Consider the following 13,216-nt stretch of genomic DNA (forward strand, 5'->3'; position numbering starts at 1 on the left):
ACAACAGCTCCTCAGCAGATAAAGGTTCAGAAGTCACTTTTTATTGTCAGTTTAGCATATGGTCAGATTTGTCTTTTGGTTTAGAGACTTCGCAGTGCAAGAGCTTGACCCAGACAGCAGGAAAGCAGCAACTCTTTAGCAAACATAACCTTTCAACTTTTTGCCTGATCTAGAAGAGGTACATAGGAACTTGCACCAGTCATTTCCTGGGGCAGGGTGGGATGTGGTTTGGTGTGGATTTTTTAGATGCTTTATAAAATTAGTGTATAGCTTCCACCAACAGGCGTTGGAGTGGAGGATGAATTCTTCAACTTGATCTCATGATTTATTACACCCTCACATTTATAGCTCTGTTGTCAAATCTCCAATTGTCCAAAAAGAAAAGTACGACCTTGACTAAAACACACATTAAAAGAGACTGAAGAGCAGCACTTCACAGAAAGTTGGAGCTGGGATAAAATCTTAACATTCCCAACTAATAAAAGCCTTGTAATTAAAATGCATGCCAGGGGGTTTATCTGGAACACTAGCCCTTATTTTCTTCCTTCTTAGTTTACAAAAGAATGCAGAAGCATCTGCTGATGGAAGGAAACCAGCTGGAAATTGAATTTTACAGGAAATGGGAAGATCTACCTTGCAATGAAGCAAGTGATATCATAAAAATAATGCTGATGCCAAATGATTCAGATTAGTTTACGCCTTTTGCAATGTAATTTATACTAGAGTACTTTTTCTTCGTGTGGCACATTGCATTGACAGTTTAAGAACATGGTCTATTTGGACAGGAGAATTCAGTGCATCCAGTCCCCACAAACCACCCAGTGACCCCACACTGATACATTAGAGTGCTGATTCTGACAAGACCATATTGATACAACAGTTTCCTTTATAGAAGACTGCAGCTAGCAGAAAAATGGACGTAATCCCATGTAATATGCTCAGTTTTGTTTTACCAAATATTTGGTGTGTGCTAAAGTTGTTCCAAATCAGCACAGAATGTTTTTTGTTTGCTTGTTTTACACATATACACAGCAATAGCAACAGATGTGCAGTATTACTAGAGCCTCTGGGGAAAGCAGTTTTTCTGTCATTCCAGTACTGTTGAACTCTACTTAATACTTCCTTTTACAGATGTAAATAACAGAAGCCATTTTGTATTAAATTACGTTAAATAATAAAATAATTGTAAAATTATGTGTCGCATAATCCTATACCACCTTAAGTTGCAAAGAGATTCCTTTGTAAGTCTTGTCATACCTAGTTGTTTTGCTTGCTATCCAGACTGATCCCCAAACTATGAATGATGCATCTTTGATATCACTGCAAGAGACGGCAGGAAAGAGAACAAGATGTAACCATGAAATGTAAAGTTTACGCTCCTTACTTTGATCATTGTTGCTCCTCTTTGGGGTAATATGTGAGGCAGCAGCTGTGGGGCATTTAAATTCCATGAGGTTTTATTGAAGGGCTTGTTATAAAGCCTATTAAGAGAGACAAGGTGGGGTTCAGAGCCTGTAGATCCCCTTTGCTGCACCGTTGCTGATACATATCGCTCACATAAGTTCCCTATACTCACTACTAGTCTGGTTGCTTTCAACTATAGAGTTAACCATTCTTCTGTTAGGGTCTCATGAAGTGCTTAACCTTAGGCAAAGTTCCAGATTACAAAATCTTATGAATCCATTTTTTCTGCTTGGTACTCCTATAAAATACATGTTTATGTAACATGTTTGGCATGAGATTGATTTTATGATGCTTCACTACAATCATTATTAATTAAATTTATACCTTGCTATATGGGTTGAAACCATGGGTTCTAAACAACGTACGATAGCAAGCTCAGGAACCTGTAGCTCTAGTTTGCACAAAAGTATCTTTAAAAATAGAAAAGGGTGAAATTCAGTGTTGCCATTCCACTTATGGAACTGATTTTGATTTGGGAGAGACATTACTGTTGTAAGAGAAGTCTGGAGGTGATTTTCACTGCTGCCCCCTGTGTCAAGAACACCTGGTTTCTAAAATGGTTCTGTGGCAAGGAATTGTGGGGGAATACATCTTGCCTGAATTAGGGCCTCTGAGAGGCCATAAGATAGCAGTTCTCACAACTGAATTCAGTTAATTAAGCAGTAAGCAAGAACACCTGCTTATCAGTCAAAGACTGGTACTTCAAGGCCACATGCCTGGGAAGTTTGGTGACTGTATAACTGTTAGGTGCAAACGCTCCAGAAGATTTCATCATCAGAAAGTCCCCTGATTGGCAACTTAATTCCTGGCTGTTGCTGGGCATTTTCCCATAAAAATAGGACCCAGAGTTTAGGTCTTTGTTCCCCAATGTTCTTTGCTGTTATCTGATGTTGTGGTTCTATCTGCTATCCCGGCTATACTTCTCTGAGGAGAAGTGGAACCATGATGCTACTCTACTGGTATATCTCTAGCGTGAGTGTAGATTTGGCTAGACAGCTTTGTTATTTTTATTTATGATTGGAATGTTCTGTATTTAACTTACCCTTGGGGGTGTTTGGTTTAAGGAGTTATTTTGCTGCTATACCTTTTGCATTTATATTTGACTCTAATAAAGCTATCTCTTATTTACCAGTGTGTGTTCGTTTCAGGGAGAACCTGGCTCTGAATGCAGCACTTTGGCCAATTAGCCATGGACTACTGTATATTTAGGGATTTTGCCTTAAGGTTCCAAGACAAGGAGTGCACCTTTGGATCTTGTCTGTTGGAATCCTTGGCAGGTCTATTTCTGGCACTTTGGGTTTCCCCTTGCCCCAGAGTGGGTGACCAGATTTAAGGGTGGTGGTTGTCTATCTAACTTGAGAGGTTGGTGGTGGTTTACTCATCCCTGGTAAGGGAGGCACGGGTTGTGCCTGGCCAGGATCAATTACCCTGGGTTTGGGAATTGAGTCTTGGTGAGAACTGGCAGCAGTTCTTGACAGCCTGTGTCCTGTAAAAATCTATTCCAGAGGGCTGGGGCATCATCCAGAACAGCAAGAAAGTGGCACAGAGGGCTACAGGGGGCAAGTGGAATTGGAAAACAATATTTTCTCCTTCTACATTAGCAGGTGTCCCTGTTGAATCCTCCAAAGTTTTTCTTCATAAACAATGAAGATTCATTTTAGTTCACCTCATTGTTTAATGTGCAGAAATTTGCTCCTGTGTTTGGTCTACTCAACTAGACACTGCTGGCAGTTTTCATCTGTGTTGCTATTATATTTTAGATGGAAGAAGAAATATAACAAGTAGCATTCAGCATGGAGAACAATATGTACATGTGTTTCCTTACTCTACTAGTAAATTTATATATAAACAAGCATACTAAAAGACAAATGCATGCTAAGTGAAGGCGCTGTCTGGTCAGCAATTGTCCATCAAATGGCTTGTACCAGTTACGATGTTTTTCTTTTGACCATCTCTAGATGCCAGCATTTTCCTGACCTAGCACCACCCATGCCAATACCAGATATCAAATGGGTTCACTATAAAATAAAGGAATCATTCTGTTGTTACAAGCAGTATCATGTTTGTGAGTGTTGTAGCTCAATAGCAGAGTGCATACTTTTTATTAAATTTATTTATTAAATTTGTTAGTCATTTTTCTTCACAAATATATGCACTCATAGCAACTTAGCAATTAATAAAAGTTTATATATATATATAGTTTAAAACAATATGTAAGGCGGTGGAGCAACTCTTTTTAGGAAGGCTACACAACAAAATCCCTCCAAAATCCTTCCAAAGTTAAGAACTGAATACCTGGGTGCCTAAAGATAGATGATGGCACCAGGCATACCTCCCTGAGCAGAGTGTTCCAGAAATGGGGGGCCACCACTGAGAAGGTCTGTTCTCATGTTGCCACTCTCCACACCTCCTTCGGAGGGGGCACATGAAGAAGAGCCTCCAATGCTGAGTGCAGGGTCTGGGTTGGTACATGTAGGGAGAGCTGGTCCTTGAAGTATTGGGGTCCTGAGCTGTATAAGGCTTTATAGGTCAAAACCAGCGCTTTGAGCCAATGCAGTTGCACCAGAATTATGTTATGTGCTCAAACTATCTTTCCTGGTGAACAGTCTGGCTGCTGACTTCTGCATCAGCTGCAGTTTCAGAACTGTCTTCAAAGGCAGCTGTATGTATAGCACATTGCAGTAATACTTTACATTCAGAAGATTCCAGATTCAATATCCAACAACTTCTTTTCAGATGTTGCTGGAGAAAAAGTCCTGTCTGAAATCCTGGAAAGCTACTGACTGTCAGTGTAGACAATCTTGGATGGATCAGTGGTCTGCTCATGAGGCATCTTCATACGTTTCTGGTCTGTTTTTTTCCTAGAGAGATAGGGTATATTTGCACACTGGGGGGATAAGGGTTCTGAATCAGAAGTTTAAGACAGCTGATTTCCTACTAGTTAGGTTTGGTAGGGCTCTCCCCCCATCAGCCAGCACTGTAGATAAACAACCATGAAGCCAGTATTATTGCACAATTCACGCTTTGCCAGTGATGTCATCAGGTTCTCCGACACTATTTGTCCAACACATATTCAAAGTGTTTCCTTCTGGTTTACTAATAACATGTCGAACTAGTAACACAAGGAAGCTGTTGTGCACAGGTACCCGCTACTGTCAGTTCATGGCAGTATCCATGATTTGATACTGGTATAATGTCCTCCTACTCATGTTTCTAGTGGAATGGGTCAAATCACAATGGGATGGACATTTGAGAGCCAAATGAAAATAATGAAATGCTGGAGAATTGCTGGATTCCAGTAGCCATATGGGTTGGTGTTGCAACCCTGTAACAATAGTACTGGGTAGACTACAAAAACATTTGTGTTCTACCCTGAACATAAGGAATAACTTTTGAAAACTGAGCAAATATCTTCTGTTTAACATCCAGAGGTAATAATGTTACTGATGAAATCATTGCAACTGTATTTGACCACAGTTCTAAGTATGCACCACTCTTGGGATATAATGTTGAAATGTTACAGAACAGAGATTGTTGAAGTATTTGGTTCAGTCAGGGTGTGCTTCTGAGGATATTGCTCCTGCAACTTGGTGGCAATGCCGTACCAGGAAGCCCTTGATTCCTCTTGGTCCTTATTTGGCTCATATGCTTCCATCTCTGCTTTGTGAAATAATCTGATGAATGCCTGAACCCATACTGTAATGAATCAGGGGAGGAAAGGCTTTTTCCAACTCTTTTGGAGCCCCACCCCCAAAAAAGAATTACAATATGCTGCCACCATAGGCTACCTCTAGCCTGAACATTCTAGCTATCCAGCTGCTTGGGGAGTTTCTAAGCCATAATGCCAATGACCTATCCCTTGGGCCAATAAACAGAGGAGCTTCATACTTACTTTCTCAAAGTCCAGAGGGCACAACTTAAAATCTCAGAATACAAGGGGTGTGTGTGTGCGCGCGCATGCACACACACACACACGAGGATCAAAACAACTTATGAAAGGAGTAACTACTTTCAATGATTTATCTTTCAATAAATCTTACTTTTTCTGAAGCCTGTGAAGCTCAAAGTGAACCTTCAAAAAAAGAAAGTGGATCTTCCAAATGCTGAGTATTGTAGTACTTAAAGCATTCATTGATGGAGTGGGATATAAATAAAGACTACAGTTTTATGTACACTTACAGTGCAATTCAAACCCAAGATCCTCCAGGATCAGTCAGTTTGGAATAGGTGGCAATCTGGCTGTCCTGGCTGAGCCAGGGCTGCACCAGCATAACTCTCTCATTCTGGCCCAGCCAGGGATATACTGGCATAAGTCCCTCTGTCCTGCTGAGCCTGGTCTGTGGTGGCTCAGCCAGCCGAATTTAATCCACCGGAATTTACATTGGCATAAGTTCCAAAAAGGGGGCTTCCTGGGGATGGGGCAAGAGGATATTCTTATTTAAAACCTCTTTCAGCTCCATCATGCGACCTGGCAACCCAGCAGCAGAACATACATCTGCAAAAAGGGTTGTGAAAGTCAAACTCTATTTTAAGGGCTTGCTTTCCCTCAGCCATGCTTGGGTCAGCTCAGTCAGCAGTAGCTGAGTCTGGAATAGGGGTGATTTATGCCAGCTTAACTTTAGCTGGCATAAGTTCTGCCAACTTCCTATATTTAGGATTGCTCTGGTACTCGGAAACATTGAACTCCATGAGACTTTCAAGTTAAGCTGCATAGAATTGCACTGCAGTATAAACTAACTTTTTTGCGCTAATCCTAAACATGTTTACTCGGAAACAAGTCTCATGGAGTTCAGTGGAGCCTATTCCCAGGTTAATGCATAGGGCTGCATGCTTGCTGTGTAACATTATTATATATAATTGAAAAGTTTAGTGATGTTACAATGTTTATTTGAATGTCCCACCTGCTTTCTGAACAGTTAGGGTCTATATATTGATGAGGATTCAAAGAGTTGCCTCTTTCCATTGAACTGCGGATCCCAGTGCCATATAACAAACTTTTTTCAAACTCAGTTTCAGAAGATACTTGCCATTCAAGGGGGCCTGCTATCTGAGAAACACAAACCAAAGTGCCCTTGGGCATATGGAATAAGCTACATGTGTGCTTGGTGGTTGCTTTTTTTTTTTATCCAGAGCCTTCCTTTGTGTTTATTAAAATCTTACTGGTTTCTATTTTCAATTTTTATTTCCGTTTTGCCTCTTAATATACAATTCTATGTGTGTTCTTTCAGAAGTTAGTTCCACTGAGTTCAATAGGACTTAGTCCCAGGTAAATGTGCACAATAAGACTGCAGCCATAGGGGGCAGTATTTTGCAGCTGCAATTCTAACTATTTGTAATTATTGCTTGATTAAAATGAAGGAATTTCAAATGTGTTTTAAAGTTTTAAAAAATCAGAACATATCTCTGTAGTCGTGTGTGGCTTGGTCCTCACTTACTCATTTATATTATCTTGATTTGACCCTACTTGGACTATTCAGGAATTACCTCCTTCCCAATTACAGAGGGAAATAATATCTTTGCTTCATGAAAGATTTTCTCAAGTTCTTACCATTGCAGGAAATTACACAAGCAGAGAGAAAGTTATCTTATTTTTTATGTTGAAGTGCTCCACTTTCATGGGATTCTTTAAAAAGCTAAATTACATAAAGGAACTGTGGGAGAACTGGATGCCTTAGGCAATTGATAATGGTTTATAGAACCATTCATGTTCCAATCATCAGTTGAAATCGGACTTGGGTCAGGAGAGACTGAAAATAATTACCGTCCTATGGCAGCTGTGAGCTTGGATGTGATGAATTGGTGGCTTCAATAGTTGCACTTCACATTGCAAAGACAACTTCAAAATAAACGACTGCTGTAATTCATACTAATAGTTGATGCCCAGTTTGTTTGTTTATTACATTTATATCCCGTCCTTCTCCCAAAAGTAGCCCAGAGCAGCAAACAAGTGATAAAAAAATGTTTAAAAAAATCTTCAAAACAAAACATCTTAAAAACACCTTAGAAACAATTCCAATACTGATGCAGATTGGGACAAAAGTAGTCTACTCAAAAAGCTTGTTGAAAGATGAAGGACTTCAGTAGGTGCTGAAAAGACAAAAGCTACCACTCCAAACAGGGAGAATATATATATTTATGTGATATAAAAGCAACACATTAGGCTAGATCAATACTATCTCAGAAACTGAGCAAGCCAGACTGTCTTAGAACAGGGAAGAGGAGCCTCGGCAGTGCAGCCTTCCAGGCCTCTACCTGGCCCTTGGGGCCCTCCTTAGGCCACACCCATCATTGGCCCTCCTCTGTACCCTCCTGCAGTGCTTTTGTTTGGCAGGAATGTGTCCCTTGAACTATGATGATGCCTCTTACTTGCCTGGATGGAAAGATGTGGGTGGGTTAGAGAAATCAGACTCAGAGTTTGTATGGCTGGAGCCTACTGTACAAAGCTAAGAGTCACATCCATTGATCCACTCACTTTTGGCTTTGGCCTCACCCACCACTAGCATGCAGCCTCTGGGAGGTTGCCTGTGAGTAAATGTGGCCCTCAACTTAGAAAACATTCCCCACCATAGTCTTAGAAGAATCACACAATTAAAAACAGGATGGATCACCAGTCCCAAAGAAACCCTAAAACCTTTCAGATTAATGCCAAATGGAAATGTTTGTTATTTGTTCTGGCTTTGGCTTCAACAATTATGGAGATGAGAATGGTTTGCTGTCCTTTCCCAGAATATTAGCCCATGTGCCAGCCAGTAAGATCTATCAGACTGGCAGGCATGAGAACAAGGCCTTTTTTATATAGTGGCCCTATCCCTCTGGAATGCCATTCCACTTGAGGTATGCCTAGTTACTTCTGTCATTATTATTAGATAGGCCTCAAAGATAGAGATGTTTCAGTCTACTTTTAACTGATACTTGGTTTTATAGTTTACAGTTACGATTTTAATGATTACTGACATTTTTATTTTGATTTGGAATGTTATTTTAATGCTTGTATTAGTTAATTGTTCTATATATTACTGTTTTGATGTTTTGTTTCACCCTTAAAGGCAACAACAATAACAACAACAACAATAATATAGTTTAATAAGGTAGTTCTGCTAAAATCAATAAATCCAGGTGAGCTGGTAACATCATCTGTTTGTCTTTGATGAATTTTAAACAGGCCTCTGCAACTTTTAATCCATCAAGTGAGACACAGACCAAGAGTCAACTATAGCAGAACACCAGGGGCTGCAAAAACAGAGAGTTTGTCAAGCATCTGATAGACCATAGCTATTAGGTTGTGGTTGGATTGCTGGGTCAAAATGTGTGCAGACCTGACTTAAACTTTCATGGCTTGGTGATACCCAGTGACAGTAAGTTCCTTAGTTTAAAGTATAATATAAATATATCCATTGTAACATATATGTGGTTCACAATGGAGGTGAGGGGGACATGGTTAATATCTGCATCTTGATTACATCCTTCTGAAGGTGTAACGAAGAATGTCAAGTCTTCAGGATTGCTAACTGCCATCATTAAAAAAAGTCAACACCAAGGTACAGTCTTTGTTTATTTGGGAGTTTTCTTAAGCGCATCACATGTTTCAGCATCTAATGCTATCTTGTTGCTCTTTACTAATTCAACATTGTGAAAGATGTTAAAGGATTGAGAATTGACACTGGGACAAAATCATCATATAATAACCATGTGGGGCAGGTGTAAACAGAAATGGGTGACTTGGAAGCCTTTTGTAATGGGATAAGAGAGATAGAAATAATATTTGTGGGAGGTAGATTCATTCACCACCATTAAATGACCCACTGATGAAGGTGAACCTTCTGTTCGAAGCATATACTGATAACAAAATGATAGGGGTAGAAAAGAAGATCCATCTTCCATTCTCCGTTATTCTTTTTTAAAAATCCATTATCCTTTTTTAAAAAAGCCATAACTTAGGTATATGAATGTGCAAAATTATTTGAAAGAATAAAAATATTGGATTTCTGCTGTTGCGTTTCACACTGAATATATAGACAATGAAAAATTATATCTTGCTTTCTTCCATCATGGAGTATTAAGGAAATATACATGGGATTCCCAGGAACTGACCAAACCTAAACTTGCTTACTTCAACAAGGCTGCTATATTCCAGGTGTGAGGAACTTTTGGCCCTTGAAATGTTGCTGAACTACATCTCCCATCAGCCCCAGCAAGCATGGCCAATGGCCAGGGATGATGGGACTTGTCATTCAGCAACATCTAGAGGGCCATTGATTCCCCACACCTACCATATCATATGACTTCAAACATGCTTTGGGAACATAAAAAGAAAGAAAAGTGCTTCTCTCGATTGCTTGTGTTGATATGATCTTATTTTGTGTGTTATAAGAGGTATATTAAGTTTAATCATTGTCATTTAGAGTAGGGATAGGAAACCTGTAGTCCTCCAAATGTTGCTGAACGACAGCTCCCATCATCCCTCACCAGTGGCCATATTTATTTATTTATTTATTTTATTTTATTTATATACCGCCCTAAGCCCGAAGGCTCTCTGGGCGGTGTACAAAAAGATAAAAAACAAGCAATATATAAATACAATAAATCAAGAAAACAAAACAAACAAACAATAAAAGAACCAAACAACATCCAAAAATACAAATAATGATGAAAATACCATTAAAACACACATTAAAATGCCTGGGAGTATAAAAAGGTTTTCACCTGGCGCCGAAAAGATAGTAGCGTCAGCGCCAGGCGCACCTCATCTTGAAGGCTGTTCCACAGTTCGGGGGCCACCACAGAAAAGGCCCTGGTTCTAGTCACCACCCTCCGAGCTTCTCGATGGGATGGCACTCGGAGGAGGGCCTTGGATGTTGAGCGCAGTGTCCGGGTAGGTTCATATTGGGAGAGGCGGTCCACCAGGTATTGCGGTCCCATGCCGTGTAGGGCTTTATAGGTCAAAACCAGCACTTTTAATCTAGCCCAGAAACAAACAGGAAGCCAGTGCAGACGGGCCAGAACAGGTGTTATATGAGCGGACCTTCTGGCTGAGGCTAATGGGAGCCATCAACATCTGGAAGGCCACAGGTTTTCTATCTGTGATATAGATGAAATAGATGAAATAGTCACCAAATTTTGTTTTATGTGAGTTGGGAAGTGTTAAGCTGCTGTCTGTAATGCAGGGATACTATAAACAGAGTGAAGTGTACTGCCTAGTATCCAGTTCTTTCTTTCTTTCTTTCTTTCTTTCTTTCTTTCTTTCTTTCTTTCTTTCTTTCTTTCTTTCTTTCTTTCTTTCTTTCTTTCTTTCTTTCTTTCTTTCTTTCTTTCTTTCTTTCTTTCTTTCTTTCTCAGATGCATTAAAACACACATGCTCTGGTGATAGATATTAAATATTAAGTTATAGGAAGGACCTGGATAGACTAGAAAATTGGGCTGAAATTAATAAAATGACATTCAATAAAGACAAATGCAGGATTCCGCATTTAGGCCACAAAAACAAAATGCACGGGTACAGGATGGGAAATACCCGGTTTAGCAGTAGTGCGTGTGAGAAGGACCTTGGAATTGTAGTGGATCACAAGTTGAACATGACCCAGCAGTGTGATGCTGCGGCAAAAAAGGCAAACGCGGTTTTGGGCTGCATAAACAGAGCTATAGTTTCCAGGTTGAGGGAAGTAATAGTCCCACTATATTCTGCATTAGTCAGGCCTCATCTGGAATACTGCGTTCAGTTCTGGGCGCCTCATTTTAAGAAAGATATAGACAAGTTACAGCGGGTTTAGAAGAGGGCGACGAGGATGATAGCCGGTATGGAGAACAAGTCTTATGAGGAAAGGTTGAAGGAACTTGGCATGTTCAGTCTGGTGAAGAGAAGGCTGAGGGGTGACATGATTGCACTCTTTAAGTACCTGAAGGGCTGTCACATAGAGGAGGGTACAGATTTGTTCTCTGCTGCCCCAGAGGGTAGGACTAGGTCTAATGGTTTTAAGTTGCAGGAGCGTAGATTCAGATTGGACATTAGAAGGAACTTCTTGACAGTAAGGGCAGTTCGGCAATGGAACCGACTGCCTAGGGAGGTGGTGGGATCCCCTTCGCTGGATGTCTTCAAGCAGAGGCTGGACAGCTATCTGCGGGAGATGGTCTAGCTGTGGATTTCCTGCTGTGAGCAGGGGGTTGGACTCGATGGCCTACAAGGCCCCTTCCAACTCTATGATTCTATGATTCTATGACTCGTGTGATTTTGAAAAGTTGCAGTTCACTATTCCAGCATACTTCTGTGTTGGCTATATTGATGAAAATGAATTTAAAGCATAGAATGTCACAATATAATAATGTGGCAATGCAGAAAATAATTTAGGTCTCTGCCACATATATATAGTATATGTATAGTAATACCATTTATAACCAATCTATTAAGTCATTTTCTACTCCACCTTTAGACCTTTCGTGTGGTTTGCCAGACAATTGCTTTGTCAAATCTGATGAAATTGCATAATAAATTGTATACATGCATCAAACATGAACAGCAGAGGGGTATAACAAGCTGTGTATTTCCAGTCCACTTGTTCTTTCATTTAAAGAGTAGCTTCTGTTTTGAAAAGCAATCCTATATCTTCTCCAAAGGCTTCCATAAAATGAGTGTATACATTTATCTATCAAACTAAGTAGAAATAATTGAAACATTTAATATGCACAGTAATAAAGCAACGCAACAACAATTTCATTATTAATGTCTATTGATTATTTAAGTTTTCAAATAGACAAATGTAGTTACTAATGTTTTATTATGTTAGTCTATGTATGCATTTTGGCTTTACCTGGTTATTGGCAAATTTACAATCCACATTATGGTTTTCTTTTATCACTGTACAGTTATTTGCTATGTGTACAACTGAGGTCAGTTTACGAAGTGAGTAGTGTTTACTCAATTTGATAACTATGTAATGTATCAGAGACAACTCCTTCCCTCCCTGCCCCCCCCCCCCCCGTTTTGGAATATTAACTGTGCCATCGAGAGCCCTGTAAATCTTTACCTAAAAATTTCAAAAGTTTAGATTGATTCCAGCAGTGGGTCCGTATTGATCTAAAAAGCTTTGCGTTCCTAACTAAAAACTAATCTTTATTTCACCCTTTAGTGACTGCAGCAATAAATATGTTCACTCCTACTGGAGTTTAGTGGATTAATGGTTATTGGAGATTGTGGCTTCCAACTGAGGCTGGTAAACTTTAACCTTTGGAGGACAACACGAAAGCATTTACCCCTTGTCATCCATAATAGCTAGGTCCATATTTGACAGTTACCTGAGTGTTAAAGAGGAGTCGGAGCAGGAGATAGGAAATAAAATGGCAGCAGCTAACTTTAGCAATAAATTACATTTTAGGCTTGTTACTGTTACCAGATCCATATTAATTTCTGTGCAAAAGAAATGAATTATGTTGTTACACTTCAGGTATCTGGTTATCAAGTCAGTGTTTTCAGGTCCAATGCCATTTAGCTAAAAAAAAAAAAAGCTATGTCTTAACATTCAAAACTTTATTTTCCCCTTAAAGTTTTGTGTGGGAAGGTTATGGAATATGAATGAATGCTGGCTTTCTCACTGTGAAGTTTTTTGAAATTGCTTTAGGTAGCTTCCACTTGACTAAACCAATTAGCAGACTATCAAGGCCCAAAATCTGCTGGCTGAGGGGCTTTAGGATTTAGCAGAAGTCCTACTAAGCTGATGTAATGCAAACTATGCTGCAACCACAAAGCATACATTGGAATGGT

General features: G+C 39.7%; 1 protein-coding gene across 1 annotated transcript in view; it reads right to left on the minus strand.

The window, feature by feature from the left end:
- Window positions 1-1,342, minus strand: part of KLHL14 (kelch like family member 14) — a 116,348-nt gene extending 115,006 nt beyond the window's left edge. The window contains exon 1 of the mRNA XM_061598027.1: window positions 1,258-1,342. The gene's annotated coding sequence lies outside the window, so the exon portion shown is untranslated. The remainder of the gene's footprint in view (window positions 1-1,257) is intronic.
- Window positions 1,343-13,216: the final 11,874 nt, after the last annotated feature.

The sequence above is a fragment of the Rhineura floridana genome, chromosome 1, assembly GCF_030035675.1.
Source record: "Rhineura floridana isolate rRhiFlo1 chromosome 1, rRhiFlo1.hap2, whole genome shotgun sequence".
Lineage (NCBI taxonomy): Eukaryota > Metazoa > Chordata > Lepidosauria > Squamata > Rhineuridae > Rhineura > Rhineura floridana.